At 35.3% G+C, this 17,957-nt stretch overlaps 1 protein-coding gene and 1 non-coding gene across 3 annotated transcripts in view; both read right to left on the bottom strand.

Annotated features, from left to right (window-relative positions):
• Positions 1 to 17,957, bottom strand: part of LOC137614639 (uncharacterized) — a 375,918-nt gene that overhangs the window by 33,024 nt on the left and 324,937 nt on the right. The window lies entirely within an intron of this gene.
• TRNAG-ACC (transfer RNA glycine (anticodon ACC)) lies at positions 10,046 to 10,117 on the bottom strand. The gene has a single exon. It is a non-coding gene; the product is annotated as a tRNA-Gly (tRNA).

The following is a 17,957-nucleotide window of genomic DNA, read 5'->3' as shown; positions in this document are numbered from 1 at the left end:
ATTAAAGATGATTGACGAGGAAGCACTTCGCCGATGTAAGAGATACATTTATATTTTTATTCGAGAGGAGTACTTCTAAGTGTTTATTCGCGAAGAGTTTCGCTGATATATTTATTCAAGAAGAGATTCACTGATATCTTTACTAAGCATTAACCTTTTCAATAACTCTAAATGCTAAAAGAAAAAAAAAAAAAAAAAAAAAACAATCTCTCAGGCTTCAACCCTCTTATTTCCCATGATTGTGCAATATTGAGAATCTACCAACATGCAGCATTACTCGTCTCCAACATCTGTATGTCCTTAAAGAAAATTTTTGGTCCCAATGTGAAGCTCTTCTACACCCCCCTCCCATTTCCATGTATAAATTCGTATCTCATTAATATAGGAAAACAATCATTATTCCATGTAGCATCATGAAAACATTTTTAGTCTAACGCGAAATATGCCTCTATTGAATATATTCTGTGAAAACATGAAAGCCATACCTGTGATGCAAATAATTAATCCTTCCTTAATCACACGATCTAGATCAAGGATGAGGAACCTGCGACCTCCTGGACCATCAACGACCTTTGATATGTATGCTTTGACATTGAATATCGTGGTTTTAAAATCGTCTATGTACACTCACAGACACAAGGAGAGTTAACTGTGTTCAGTGAGTCCCTCCCAGGGAATGGAAGTCATTTTTCTTTGAATTCAATTAATCTTAATTTACTGCAAGAGCAGTTTTTCCTTGTCAGCCGCTACAGCTGTTGCAGCTGACAAGGAAAAACTATTAGTTGCAATAAGTGAGTGAGTGGTTTAAAAGATGAAGAGTTCCTGTTTTGTTCATTTCCTCATTGTGATCTCTTTTCGTTTTGGATGAATCAACAAATTCCAGAGATTTGGCGTAAAATGTTATTCTATTCGTGCTTTAACGGATGATTTTTAATTGCATGAAGAAAAGCTTGCCTTGCGTAACCTTAACGGAGGACACGGGGAACAGACATTTCAACAACTTCAAAGAGCAATGTCCCAAAGAAGGGCTAAATTTTACTTCCTTATATGTTAAGTGTATGTACTGATGGTGCTCCAGCTATGATGGCTAAAAACTAGGGATTTATTGAACATCTTGAGAAAACAAATAATTGATTTTTTTCCAACGAAAACAACTAACATTGTGTTTTGACAATTCAATCTTTTACAGAGATGCTGCATCTCTATGAGATGTGGTTGTATAAAAAGTACCTACTTGTTTATGTCAAATATTTGAAAATGTTATATACTTGTTATTTATAAGCTAACTTTTCTGTAAGATTAATATTACTTTACTTATCACTTGAACACAAAGAACCTACTTAACTAAAGTAATTTGTAAATATCATGCTTCCAATTTTATTAATTAACTTACTAGTTTGAAAACTACTCACAAACTTAAAAAAAAATATTTGAATATTTGGTTTTCAATCTCATCCATTTACTGATTACTTGTATTAAAAGTACTTACTTAATTAGAATATTTGAAAATATAATGCTTTCAATTTTTATAAACCTGTCACTCTTTCATTAGATTACAAATAAATTACTTGGAGGATAAATTAAATAAAAAAAAAAATTCTATGCGGCCTTAATGAGCAATGAGGAATTATACGATGATTTTCATTCGAAAAAAGGGTTCCCCATCCCATCAGTGAATCGGTACACACAGGCTTTCAGGGCTTTCCAACTTCAATAACAGATACAGGACATAACGTAGCCGGTTAATATATTATTCAAGATTCGACTGCTCATCACATTTGTATAATGCTCATCCTAGAAAAATATAAATTTCTTTAGCTAACGCGCTTCAGTCACATTTTTTTTTTAAACAGTGGTGTAACATTGCTGCCCCATCCTTTAATAGACAAAACATAGCCGTTATATTATTAATAATTAATAATTAATAATTAATAATTAATAATTAATAATTAATAATTAATAATTAATAATTAATAATTAATAATTAATAATTAATAATTAATAATTAATAATTAATAATTGTTATTGTTGTTGTTGTTGTGACTTGGTAAGCTACAACCCTAGTTGGAAAAGCAGGATGCTATAAGCGGAGGAGCTCCAACAGGGAAATAGCCCAGTGAGGAAAGTAAACAAGGAAAAATAAAATATTTTAAGAACAGTAACAACATTAGAATAAATATCTCCTATATAAACTATAAAAAGTTTAACAAAACAAGAAGCAGAGAAATAAGATAGAATAGTGTGCCCGAGTGTACCCTCAAGCAAGAGAACTAAGCATGATTGGCACACTATATTACAACTCACCGCCTGAATGTGTCATTAATATGAACTGTAACAAGCCATTACATTGGAACATCTTACAATTACATCCCATTATTGTAATACATTCCATACACCAGCCTTCTTTTTTCCAAACACTACGAAATGACCAACTGTTTGTTCTTAGATGCAAGGTTTGTGTCTACATTTAACGACCTTGCTTTGATTGGTCACTGAGAGCCACCAGAATGCGTGGATGGTATCAATAACTGATGTTAATAGTTCAACCAGCAAAGGTTTTTCAGTACTTGGGATAGATCAAAGTGGACTCTTCTAGATTACAATAACTAATATCATAGATTCTAGTAGACGAACCTTTAGGTTAAACCTGGTAACATTTGTAATATAAAGGGTTGGAATGACCTGGTTAAAAGACTAAAATCACAATCTCAAAAAAAATGTTTTACTTTGAAGGCAAAATGTTTGTTCAAGTACTATTACAAAGCACAAGCAAAGAGAGCTCAGTACAAACTTGTTTAGAGTCATTGTCCACAAAATAAAAGAAAAGTAATAAAGGAAGATGAAATAGAAAAAAAATCGATTCTTAAAAATACTCACGCCAATGAGTTGCCGTAAATACAGGACGCATTGGGAATAACTTTATTGTGAAGATGAAAGGGGGTCATCAACTCTGTCTCAAATTACATAAACGATCAAGAATCAAAGAGAGGTAATTTCTTCCTGAACACTTGCAAGTAGTTCACTTGATACAACTTACAAGCGGGATGTAACTATTGTCTCATTGCAATTGCAATAATTACATCAGCGATTTCCGAATCAGCCATTTTAGAGAGCCTTTCCTTTCTAAACACATCAGACAACCAGCCTGGCACCTGAATCTTCAAGGTTATTTCAAAATAACTGCTGAACTGTTACTTGTCATGAGTCTCTCCTGTACTCCCATTTTTTCGTTGATGTGAAACACTTGACAAATTAAGCTATACGAAACTCCTCTTGAAGCTGCATGCCAAAGATAGTCTAAAGGTCGATTCACACACATCATTGACGTATCAGTGCCTCGTCCGCTCAGTGCTTCAGTGTCAGTGAAAAAAAAATATCGTTGCTTTGAATTCAACCGACGCGTTTACACACGTCTGGCGCAGTTTAGTTAAGTGTTTTGACTCTCAGTGACCGTTACGTCTCCCTTCCGTGAAGCCGAGTATCGTCGCCACCGATATTTTTCAAGTTTTCACGGACGCCGGACGAGTGTTCTGAGCCAAGAAAATGGATGACGAACTACTAATTGAATTAGTGCGAAACCATCCTGTTCTGTACGATCTGGCACAACCAAAATATATGGACTGTAACTTTAAGCAAGACATATGGAATAAAATAGGAGATGAAATGAAAGTAGATGATAAGGACTCTTTTTAATTAATGAAGTTAATATCATGTACCCACTTTCTCTTCTTTACTTTTTGTTCAGCCTCTTCCTCTTCATCAAGAATCATGGCAATCATTGCCAACTCCACGTCCGAAAACTTTGCCATCCTAGGAAACACTGATTTCACGCTGCACGGCAACACCACGGATGTGTATGCATAGACGTCACGGAAACAACACAGATATCACTGACACGGAGCGTTCGCGGCACTGATACGTCACTGATGCGTGTGAATCGACCTTTATACTTAATTTGCATATCGTATTCCTGGTTCTCTGGGTAGTGATCAAATGTATGTGTCAAAAAGGGTAAGTATTATCTCACAACTTCTGCTTCACGAGATTTCAAGCCTTTGAGATGAACAGTAAAATGAATTCGGTGTCATTTGGATGGACTAGTAACGTCACAGCAATAATAAAGGACATGTACTTCCTCAATAACATGGGTTAACTCTTTTACCATCTGTGTATGTTGTACAGTTAATAATTGATTCTTGCTGCAGGTATGCAAACAAAGTTAGCATATAGCACTGCTCAGAAATGTCAAAAAGCCAAATATACTGCTTTGGAATCATAGTTGGAAATTCGACAAAAAATTCCGGTGTCAGAGGCACATTATTACGAAGGATCAAAGAAGTACAGAGGACGTCAAAAAGATTATGATATAATCTCTGTGCTATTGACATGAGAGCCAGAATATTTTCCCCTTTTATTACAACTCTCCTGATATAGTGCCTTCCTTTATCTAAAGGTTTCCTTTATCCCACCAGCTTTGATAAGTCTTCAGGGTCTAACTTTATTGACAGGGCATTGAATGAGTGAATAAACAAAAGAATATCCTTTGGCGTCAAGTTCACATATCCATCAATCCCTCTACTGGCAGGATGGGCTTGGGGGACTTCTTGATCTTCTTTCTTAACCTCCTAACATAACCAACACTTGGTCCTTTCGGTGTTCCCCTATTTCCCAGTAAAACTAGCATCCATAGTTAGTATGACGTCCAGGTTTATACTTTTAACACCTTGTAAATGTATAATATACACTTTTCTGTATGGGATACAACTATATAGTTTCTTGCACCGTGCCCTACACTATAGTCTATTTTTTATAGCGGTGCATATTTGCACTTGACTCACAGGGGTGCCCTTTTAGCTCGGAAAGGTTCCTGATACCTGATTGGTCGGAAGTATTTTTGTCCGAACACCTTCATTGTTCTCGAATGATTACCAAGTAATGTGAATCGAAACTTATTTATTAACCTATATTTCTCCATCATATATATGTTTTGTCAATAAACAATGTGAAAGAATAAATATATTATAAAGAATCGTCTTAGTAAGTCTAAATTTAATAACACAATCCGCCGAAGTCAACGACAGCAGGTTGTTTTCGGATGCACACTTTGTGATTTTGTAATTTTTCACATATTTTAACACAAATTGGGATAAATTACACTCAGCATAAGTTAAACATGTTATTATAAACTTTCTTTGAATACCAGAACTTACCAAAAACATGGAATTAATAAAACCCGATATTTGTGAAAACTTATGGGGAGGTGAAAGAACAGCCTGTAGCGGCCTGGCGGAAAAACGATCTCTTCTGACTCGTAGACACAGTTTGTTTTTTCTTTCGCAATATAGTTCGGCCTATTCCTTTCAGTTTAAATAGTCTTGCATTGTCTCTCTTCATATTATTATGCTTACTATTTTCCCACATTCCTGTTTCTCACCTAATATCTATCTATTTCCCCGATATCCCTTCTTTCATATAGGCCTATGTGATATCCGCACAACAATTCCTTATGTTTTGTACATTACGTCAGTAAGTAGGTAAATAATAATAACAACATGAATGTTATGCTGTGTAGTAAGTATAACCTATTCTGTAAACCTGATATTAAGCATAGTATTTTTTTATTCCCGCCTCCACACTATTTTAATGAGACTAGCCCCTTCAAGCCATCACTTTCGACAGAGGATAAGAAATAAGGAATCGTAGTGCGGATATCCCATATATGAAAGAAGGGATATCGGGGAAAATAGATAGATATTAGGTGAGGAACAGGAATGTGGGAAAATACTAAGCAAAATAATACGAAGAGAAACAATGTAAGACTATTTAAACTGAAAGGAATAGGCCGAACTATATTGCGAAAGAAAAAACAAACTGTGTCTACGAGTCAGAAGAGATCGTTTTTCCGCCAGGCCGCTACAGGCTGTTCTTTCACCTCCCCATAAGTTTTCACAAATATCGGGTTTTATTAATTCCATGTTTTTGGTAAGTTCTGGTATTCAAAGAAAGTTTATAATAACATGTTTAACTTATGCTGAGTGTAATTTATCCCAATTTGTGTTAAAATATGTGAAAAATTACAAAATCACAAAGTGTGCATCCGAAAACAACCTGCTGTCGTTGACTTCGGCGGATTGTGTTATTAAATTTAGACTTACTAAGACGATTCTTTATAATATATTTATTCTTTCACATTGTTTATTGACAAAACATATATATGATGGAGAAATATAGGTTAATAAATAAGTTTCGATTCACATTACTTGGTAATCATTCGAGAACAATGAAGGTGTTCGGACAAAAATACTTCCGACCAATCAGGTATCAGGAACCTTTCCGAGCTAAAAGGGCACCCCTGTGAGTCAAGTGCAAATATGCACCGCTATAAAAAATAGACTATAGTTCGATTGTTCATTCCATGCAATAAGACCTGTGTGATCTCTATAACATCTAGATAACTAAAACCAGATCCTGACTAAAGCCTTGTTATCCTTTGCTCGGCTCTCCCGCACGATCACGTCCTGTCTGTTCAAGTCTGGCTGCCTAAATGATTTTGGGTAGTTAGGCAGCATTTGGGATACTAATAGATTATTGCAGTATAATGTCAACATATATTTCCTAGTTAGCGGACACTGAATCCCATGCTTAGTTTCACAGCTGTGATGTCACCAATGTGCCTTGGTAGCGCTCAAATATAATTTCTTCAAGAACTTCATCAACCTCATTCGCTTGGAATTTTTGAAGCTAGACGTACTCAGTCACAAAAATATGTTTCGGTATAATTTACAAACCATAAAACTTGAAACATATGTATCAGTTTGTTTTATAAACAGTAAAAGTTTTTGTGAAAATGTATCAGTGTGTTTTATAAATATTAAAATCTACTTCAGTAGCATTGAAAGCATGGACTCTAACCCCCAGAATTCTAGATGATGCAACTTGGATAGTTACAAATACCTAATTCTAAACAGGGTGTCAACTTTGGCCGGCTAATTTGGCCGCACTCTCGAAAAACAGCCGTCATCTTGGATTTTCAATTGGCCAAATGGCCAGATTAGATAATCTACCCAAGACTTGCAGAACTAATAAGGCAATTTTTATGCTTCTATTTTGTGTTTAAATTTCAACATTGATCGTAAACGATTATTTCAACACTTATTGGAAATTATTATTTCCGTCAATGGCTTCTGTTCTATCCTCAAAATAATGTCTAAGGGTACCCTGACACTTGCACGAATTTGTGGCACGCATTGGCATGAATTTTGTCGTGAACTGGCGTGAACGATGCGGGAACTGGAGTGAACGATGCGGGAACTGGAGTGAACGTGTCGTGAACGGTGCGTGGCATGCGTGCCAGTCGTGGCGAGAATTTTGAATTGCTCAAAATTTGTGGCACGCATTGTCACGACAAAATTGGCGTAAACTAGTCGTGAACGATGCGCGAACTGATGCGGGAGGATGCGTGCCAGTGTGTGGCAATTAAATCAATGGATTTATCCCTACTTCCTCATAATCATCAAAGAAAAAATCTGTATAATGACAATATATTCTTTTACCTCTTCCCTTTCCTAATTCAATTGTTTATTCCTTATTTCAACAACGATTGTGACTCACATATACAAAATTCAAACGGGTATTTAATTTTTGAAAATATTTTCAAAAGAACAAAACTCCCAAATTGTGATAAAGGATAGACGAGAAAAGGGAAAAGTTCTAATATAAAGGCTTCGTATTTCTTCCAGTTGAGTCTGATTTTGGTGGTCATGGTGGATTTGATTTGTCAATTAAACTAAAGGTTCCCTTTTTCATTTGTAGAGAAGCTCAGGAAACAATTTCATGCATTAGAACTAAGCCGAAGGTTTATGTAGTGCCGAAGGAAAATCCTTTTATCGCTCGGGGACAGAGAGAGAGAGAGAGAGAGAGAGAGAGAGAGAGAGAGAGATAATTGATTTCATAGCACAAAAAAAGAGGGAAGTTCTTTAATCCCTTCATGAGCAGGTGTAATACTTGAGAGAGAGAGAGAGAGAGAGAGAGAGAGAGAGAGAGAGAGAGAGAGAGAGAGAGAGTAATTGATTCTATAGCACAAAAAAAGAGGAGAGAAGTTCTTTAGTCCCTTCATGAGCAGGTGTAATACTTGAGAGAGAGAGAGAGAGAGAGAGAGAGAGAGAGAGAGAGAGAGATGTTTACTCTACGATTTTTTTAAGCGCGTTGCTTTATTGATATATTCAGTACTGGTATTACTGTTACAAAACCCAATATTCTGACCAATTACTTGCATAACTGATCTGAGTTGCAAACTGATGGCACAACAAGGTTTTATGCATGTGTGTGTGTATATATATATATATATATATATATATATATATATATATATATATATATATATATATATATATATATATATATATATATATATATATTTATTTATTCTGCCTCAGTTTCAATGATATTAGTTCATAAACGATACAACAAAACTAATGAATGGAATAGTCATCTTTCAATTAAATTCTAAGATAATGTAAAGTGGGTTCCAAATATCTGATCAGCATATAACTGCCATAAAATATTATTTTTTCAGTAAATTATAAAGCTTAAAAATTATTCAAACCAGTTAATTACCTATAATAATAATTAAATAATAAAATATATACTAAATAAAGTATAATTGTTACAAATATCTATAAAGATAACCCACACATTAATACAGGGGATATTAATCAAAGATTAGCACAAGAATATGCTTTTGATATCATTTAGGTAAATAAAAATCATGTGGGATATCGCTAAATCATTGACAAAGTGAAACGATAACATGACGTAATGTTTATCTTATAAAAAAGTAATGACAAATAACAGGTTGAAAAGACACTAATTGCTGCTGCTCTCCAACAAAGGCTAGAGCAGCTGCCAGGTATAGGTATCTTCTCCTCTTTGCAATGGTGTCTCTGACAGTAAGCATTGTTGTCTCTTCCGAAGCCAATCCAAGAATGTCCTCGGGTTGGAGAAGCCCCGTTTTTATATGGCGTGGCCAAGTCGTGAACTGGCAGTGAACGATGCGTGCCAATGCGGGAAGTGCAAAAACTATGCGTGAAAGTGTCGTGAACTTATCGTGAACTCGTCGTGCCAATTCGTGCCCTGTCGTGAACGTGTCGTGAACTTGTCGTGAACTATGCGTGAACTATGCGTGAACTTGTCGTGAATAGTGCGGGAACCTCCCAGTGCGTGCCACAAAAGTGGCACGCATTGTCACGACAAATGCTTGCCAGAAATTCGTGCAAGTGTCAGGCTGGCTTAAGTCTTAACATATTAAGAGAAAAAGAAGCAAACAAAGAATTTAATCAAAATCAACTCGTGAATTATTACTGTTAAGGCCAGTAATCACTCAGCATTTGCAAGATGGGTGTGCTAGCTTCTTTTAATCAGTGCGACTAAAACTGGCAGAAAAAAATTTAGTCCAAAATAAAATTCATCCAGATTACTCCTAATGCTAAGGTAACTTGGAACCAATTTATGAGGATGTCATGAAAATCAAGGTCAGCCTCATGAGAGAAAAAATACCTCAGCTTCACTGTTTTTTAATGTTTAATTCTATTCACGAAACTTTGATTTTGATGACCCAAGGTAAAAATTACCAGTAATGTTGGGCTTTCTTATTCCATTGATTGTTATTAATAAATTTCAGATCGTATTCACAAAATAAAAGATACTAGTAAATTACTAAGATCTGCATATCACCTAGCTTTGACCACATCAACTTCCAAACGTAACAGCGCCTCCCCGACGGGAAATCGAACCCCGGCCTACAGCGTGACAGGCGGGGATACTCACCACTATACCATCGACCACTGCTCTGTATTACACCTGTTTAAATAATTCTGCTATTTATATAGTTTTTCTTATATTCATCTTACTTTTGTAAAAGTAACTTCTCTCAAATTAAAATTAGATGACGTCTAAGGAGTGAGGCATATAATTTTCTAATTCATAAGTTCTGGAGTCTTTACATTCAGAATGATTGAATATACTTTATTTATATTATAAGATATGTCTCCCCGACGGGGAATCGATCCCCAGCCTCCCGCGTGGTAGGCGGGGATACTCACCACTATACTATCGAGGAATAACATGGCATAAAATGTTGTGCTTATTTTTTGTTTAGATGCCTGTCGTTTGGATGGCTTGATATCGGGGAGGGGGGAAGATATATTTCTGAACAACTTCCTTACTATTAAACTAACAAGTAGCAGGCCAATTTCAATATTCTTTTTTATATGTATATCAGGAATTAAATCCCATTGCAAGTAGAAAATTATTCTATTGAATGGATTTATTTTGAATTCCAATGTAAAGGTTTTAATTAATAGGATAATATTTTTAACTAACACACATTAGTTGCCATTAAACATATCTACGGATTCTTTATCAATTCCATCTTGCTTTGACATAGGATAATTATTCTTATCTGTGAAAATCTATTCCCCGCCGACACACCCTACCTCTCTCCCTCCTCGCCCAGCCACTCCACCCCACGTCCCATCAACAACCTACACAAATTAATTATATACCTACAGTAATAACCCGTAAATAGAAAAATAAGTTCCTTTTAGACTACTTAATTTAAATTGCTTATTGGAGTTATTGACATAATTTTTATACCTGGTTGGCTCCAGAAAGAAGACAGTAGACATTAATATACTTTATATGTAAATTAAAAAGTTTGAAACTGTTTACATTCACGTCAGCAGCAGCACGTCTATCTTCTTATAATAGTTCTCTCTCCTTCAGCAGTCCTCGATAGTATAGTGGTGAGTATCCCCGCCTGTCACGCGGGAGGCCGGGGTTCGATTCCCCGTCGGGGAGGTAATACTATTTTTGGGCAATTGACGTGCTGCTGATGAGTCATGGTGCGTCTCAAACATATCTATAGGTTCTTTATCAGTTCAATTTCTTTTAGTCATGAATATACTACTTTGGGTAAAAAAATCCTTCCTTACCTCCTCCGGATCATCAATGAATAACTCAAATCCATTATACCATTACACTATAGCTCATAAATGGCACGTCAGTCCTTGTAAAATTATTTGCATCTCCCCGACGGGGAATCGAACCCCGGCCTCCCGCGTGACAGGCGGGGATACTCACCACTATACTATCGAGGACTATTGGAACCCGGTGTAGCTCAAGTAATCTAACTGGCATTGATCAGATGTTAATTGATTGCACATAACAGTAGTCAACTGCCAAGAATAATTTTGATTTTAGTTTCCAAATTTTAAAGTACAAGATTCATCCTTGAAAGGATATTTATTCTATTCTCCATAGGGGGTAGCGCCGTTAGTGTACTTCTTGTGGCACACTGTAGGCATTATGTATAGTGTTTCTGCAGCTTCCCTTTCAGGACAATTAATCTCTCCAGTATCTGCAGGTCAAGATCACGAATCAATGTTGGATGCTGACTGAGATTAAGATATAAAAAGCAACAATCAAGTGAATTATTTGCCACTCGAACGCACGGATTTCATAGCTAGTATTTCTATACAAAAACATTTGAAGGTAGCTTGCAACTTCTCATGGCAAATGGCATGAAAATAAAAGTACATAGGGACATAAACTTTGGGCTATTTCATACCCAGCCATCCAAATGAGAAATAAGTTGGCAAAACTTATTACCTGTGAGTAATCCTCGTTAGTATAGTGGTGAGTATCCCCGCCTGTCACGCGGGAGGCCGGGGTTCGATTCCCCGTCGGGGAGAGATTAAATTTATAGAACTTATGAATGCTTCCAGGTAATTTAAATTTAGTACGACAAGCGCCCCTTGGGGAGAGGAGAACCAAGTGTCCCCTATTGAATGTGCTCCCAGATTAACTCATGCCAAGAACATTTTGAATCTTCTCATATTAGCTTTATTTATCTTTCTCAATGGAAATGGAAATACTTTCGACATTAGTTTCTTGCCAAAGGTAGCTTTTTATCAATGAGGAGCAAAACATGTCATTCAAGAAATATTAGCTGACATAAGAGTGACCTCAGAGGTTACTGGAATTCATTCAAATCTCAACATGGAAGAATTTGCTGATCACTTTGGAAAAAGAAAAAAAATGACAAGATTCAGCTGTTCCGTTATACAGATCAGTATTCTATGAACAATATTTCGTAAGTTTTAATGCCTTTAAACAATCTCTGGTTTTTATAGTGAAGTGTCTACTTCTTTATTAATATATTTGTACTCAAAATCCAGCCATAACGACGAATATATTAATCTATTATTCAATGTTTTTTTTTTTATATTTAAAAGGTTATACGCGATCCGACTATTATTATTGCCAGCCAAACTACATCCCTGAATGGTAAAGCTGAATGCTAAAGTAAACAGCAAATAGGCCTACACTATATATAAGCTATGAATAAAAAATATATAATATTTTATGATCAGTAACAACGTTCAACAGAAAAGCATTTGCAGTTTGAACTTTTGAAGCTCCACTATTTCAACAGTCAGACTAAGACAATTATGCCACATTCTGGTAACAGTTCGAATAAAACTTCTAGGATACCGTGTAGTACTGAGCCTCATGATGGAGAAGGCATAACAATTAGAATTAACAGCATGCACGGTATTACGTACAGGGTGGTATAATCTGGGAATATCTGAATACAAAGGATGGTTAGAAATATGAAATATCTTATGCCACATGCACAAAGAACTAGCTGAACGACGGTGCCAGATATTGATATCCAAATCAGGAATAAGGAATTTAACAGACTGCAAGTTTCTATCCAACGAATTAAGACGAGTCAGCAGCTGAAGACCACATCTGGTATTCTTTTCGATACATATATTTGTATACTGTACTTAGAAATTTGGGGCCTGGAATAAAGGTGGTGGTTATTTCATACCTTATGTCGATTAGTTAATCATGTTAACTAGTGGCCCTGGACAGACGTAGTCTAGCAAAAATTAGCCAATGCAATAGCATAACAATTTAAAAAAAAAATAAATCTGATTATTCTTAAAAAGCATAATGGTGAGTATCCCCGCCTGTCATGCGGGAGGCCGGGATTCGATTCCCTGTCAGGGAGACAAATCTATCTTTGGGTAACTGACGTGCTGCTGATGAAATATGCTGTGTATCTAACATATTTATGGATTCTTTGTCAGTTCCATTTATTTTAGTCATGAATATACTAATTTGGAAGGAAAAATCCTTCCCTACCTCCTCCGGATCATCAGCAAATTACTCAAATCCATCACACCATTACATTATAGCTCATACATGGCACGTCAGCCTTATAAAATTATTTCCATTAGCATCCACATGAGAAATAATTTGGCAAAACTTGTCATTGATATTTAATCCTCGATAGTATAGTGGTGAATATCCCCGCCTGTCACGCGGAAGGTCGTGGTGCGATTCCCCGTCGGGGAGATTATATTATTTCCATAACTTATGAATGCTTCAAGGTAATTTAGTATGACCAGCGCCCCTTGGGGAGAGGAGAACCAAGTGTCCCCTATTGAATGTGCTCCCAGACAACTCATGACAAAGATTTACAGGTTTTGAATCTTCCCACATTAGCTTTATTATTCTGAATGTAATACAATGGAAATACTTTCGACATTAATTTGTTGCCAAAGGTAGCTTTTTATCAATGAGGCGCAAAAAATGTCATTTAAGAAATACTTTGCGGAATAAGAGTGACCTCATAAGGTACTGGAATTCACGCAAATTTCAACATGGAAGAATTTGCTAATCGCTTTGGAAAAAGAGCAAAAATGACGAGATTTAAATGTTCCGTTATACAGATCAGTATTTTATGAACAATATTTCGTAAGTTTTATTTCCTTTAAACTAATCTCTGGTTTTTATAGTGAAGTATCTATTTCTTTATTAATATATTTGTACTCAAAACCAGCCATAACGGCGAATATAAATTTATTATTTATTGTTTTTTTTTTCTATACTTAAAAGGGTGTACAATATCACACTATCATTATTATTATTATTGCTAGCCAAACTACATCCCTGAATGGGAAAGCTGAATGCTAAAGGCCTGAATCCTCCAACAAGGAAAATAGCTCAGTGAGGAATGCAAATAGCAAATACGCCTATACTATATATAAGTTATGAATAAAAAATATATAATATTTCACGATCAGCAACAACGTTTTACAGAAAAGCATTTGCAGTTTGAACTTTTGAAGCTCCACTATTTCAACAGCCAGACTAAGACGATCATTCCACATTCTGGTCACAGTTGGAATAAAACTTTTATAATACTGAGTAGTATTGAACCTCATGATCGAGAAGGCATAACTATTAGAATTTACTGTACTACGTACAGGATGGTATAGTCTGGGAAGTTCTGAATACAAAGGATGGTCTGAATTATGAAAAATCTTATTCAATATCCACAAAGAACTAACTGAACGACGGTGCCAGATATTGATATCCAAATCAGGAATAAGGAATTTAACCGACTGCAAGTTTCTATCCAACGAATTAAGATGAGTTATCAGCTGAAGGCCAGATATTGTATTCTTTTATTATTATTATATATATATATATATATATATATATATATATATATATACATACATATATATGCATATACATACATATATATACATACACATATATATGCATACACACACACACACACACACACACACATATATATATATATATATATATATATATATATATATATATATATATATATATATATATATATATATATATATGTTTATTTAGATTCGGGGCCTGGAATAAAGGTAATGGTTATTTCATAACTTATGTCAATTAGTTAATAATTTTAACCAGTGGCCATGGACAGAGGTAATATAGCGAAAATTTCCCCAAGAAACCGCATAACAATTTTGACAAAATTAAACTGATATTCTAAAAAAAGGAAAAAAAATAAATCAAACCTGCAGTGCTACTGCGGTCTAAGCGGTGTTAGGCAGGGCAGTCGATCGGGACTACGGTATACCCCAAAGCCAAAGAAAAGTCCTTTAAAAAGAAGGTAACCGTGCTTACCTCATACAAATGGGGAAAAGGCACGTTAGTAGAAGAGTTGAATGGGTGGACCCATCGGATACACTAATATCACCCCTCCCCGTGTGGACCCCATTTGGTTAACCCAAGCAAAGCTATCATTGGCCTTTTCTTTTTGAAGGCACTCAGTCGTCAGGAAAATCAAAATTATTTGGTGTGTAAAACCAGCCAGAGTCTTTTTAACATTAATAAAACCTGAATCAATCTCTTTAATCTAGTAAGAATTTAGGATTGGGTATGATGACGTTTGGTCATGAAAAAAAAATCCCCTTATAAAACGAATATTCAGTCTTCAAACTTTATCGATATAGGACAATGTGTATTCAATTGACGTGACCTATTTTCCTGATTGGTTTAAATGGAATTATCATTCGGTAGTTTTGTAAGATTTCTCTTCGTTGCGTGCAAGTTTGATGGACGAGTCGTAAGGATTATGAAATAATTTTTCAGTGGTTAGTATCATGAAGTTATTACTGTAAAATATAACATTGCAGGTTAAAAGATAATTCAGATTTACATCAAAAGCAGCCTGGAGCAGGGGAGAGCTCGGATAGTTGCCACTGCAAAAATTGCCCATCATTAAATATTGCCACTGGGGAAATAAATTTACTCTATTACAGGCTTTTAATATCTGCTTATTGTTCAATGTTTTCTCAGCAATCTACAAACAGGATTATTAACGAAATTAATAATTACCCATTTAATGAGCTTATCGCAACCGACTTTGAATTTATGTTTACAGCTCGAAATTGTATGACAGTTTAAGCGAAATAGAAATCTTCTAAATTTCAAACAACCATTGAATGTTTCTGCCAACTTAACCCTATAATGGTGCTCATCATAAAGAGTGAACGCAGCAATGACACGCTTGTTGATGAGCATGTGACAAATAATAACAGCAATGTCAAAAAAAAAAAAAAAAAAATAGAAATTGCAAGAAAAAAAACTACATACAAAATCATCCGACGACGAATTTGATCAAATAGATGTTAAAGTTGCGAAAAAATCCTTGAAACATAAAGTGAAAAATTCTCATCAATCAAGTCGCGGTTTTGTATTTCAAACTACTACGTCTCTCGATGAAACTGCACAGTCCAAGTAACAAAAGCAGGAAAATTAAGAAATGGAGACAAAACCTTTCAAATGTTGCATCCATTCCAAGTAGAATGACATGTAATGCCACCAGAATTTACAATTGTATATGGCGTGAACACTTATCTTCAATATCATTCAAGTATTGACGATGAGGATGGCATATTGATATCTACATCTAATGCTGGGCTAAAAGGGTGGAAACTTCACGAACTGGGTAATTGACGGTAAAATTAAAGTGATTAGAAATCTGCTATCAGTTATTATTAATCACTACTGCACGCGACCCGTCAAGAATGACGGCTAAATATTTAGATAGATATGCACTCATGCACTGATTCAACCCTTCCAATCCCCTCCCCATTTCCTAACTACAACACAGTAGTTTCGACAATTTGTGGGAGACTGTGGTTTCCGAGTGCACCTCTCAGGGTACTCCTCTCACCAGGGTATCATTATTCCTCTACCCCTTTACCCGGGGGACGGGGAGAGATCAAGTAGTGATACGTCTGGCAATGCCACTGGGTGTGATAGGATATATAAATAAATTATATATATATATATATATATATATATATATATATATATATATATATATATATATATATATATATATATATATATATATATATATATATCCAGATACATTGCTCTTTATCATATAAGGGAAATTAATTCAGCCCACAGTAAGCGTCAGAAGTGATGCTACAAATTTCAGAGGATTTCGTTTGAAATTCACTAACTGGCAAGCACAACACGTAGCTCAAAATCTTATTTTTTTTTTTTTTTGTACAATGAAAGCACGTATCTATAAAGCTCTTGACAATGAATGTCTCTACGGGGAATTATTTATTTTAATAAACAATTATTGAACTAACATTGACCATCATGTGATTCTACAGTTAATCACTGATACTTATCATCAGATAACGAGCATGACAATAACTGGAATAAAATATACTAACTGTCAACCCCACCAGTTCCTAAAGAAGTACCCGGTAGAATGAATTTTGAAATGTGAAGCCTCACATTTGACGTTTTCTGTACAGTAAGATAAACAAAGCATTTCCCGTGTTTTTGCTCTTTTGCCAAACAAGAGTGAATTAACGTACAGAACACTTTATAACAAAATTAGTGAACTTACAAGTTGTGAAGAAACCGAAAATATAACAATGACTTTGAAAAGGCTTCTATCAATGTATCAATGGCAATTTTCCATATTGGTTCCCTTAATGGGTGTTTCGTCCATATTACACAATCGCTCTTTGGGAAATTAGTTGATCTTGGTTTTAAGCCATTTTTCCTTGTTTCCTTTCCTCACTGGGATATTTTCCTTGTTGGGGCCCCTGGGCTTATAGCATACTGTTTTTTCCAACAAGGGTTGTTGCTTAGCAAGTAATAACAATAAGAACGAATTTCCTTTGGATATGCAACATTTTTTATCTGCCGTTGCCTTTGTTTGGGAAACGATTTTATTGATTATTTAGAATTTTCAGATAATGATGCGATACCACAAGAATGCCTCGCTTATTTTGAATCTCCATCGGGAAAGAGAGAGTAACGATGAATAATAGACGAAGAGCTAGATCCACATATCTAATCTGTTTCTGGAACGTTTATAGCCGCCTTGTACATTCTTTACCATGCACAAATAACATGGAGGTGTTTAACAATTCAGTAAGTAACACCCACCAAAATATCTGGAGACTGATTTCAGCACTCGAACATGAAGAACTCCTAGCAACAGTTAAGAGAATTCCTTTTTGAGCGAGGTGTTCAATTCTTGATAAAAACAAGGTACACAGATGGGA

Source organism: Palaemon carinicauda, chromosome 21, assembly GCF_036898095.1.
Source record: "Palaemon carinicauda isolate YSFRI2023 chromosome 21, ASM3689809v2, whole genome shotgun sequence".
NCBI classification, from domain to species: Eukaryota; Metazoa; Arthropoda; class Malacostraca; order Decapoda; family Palaemonidae; genus Palaemon; species Palaemon carinicauda.
Note: the sequence above shows the minus strand (reverse complement) of the source record. Positions and strands in the feature narration are given on the sequence as shown.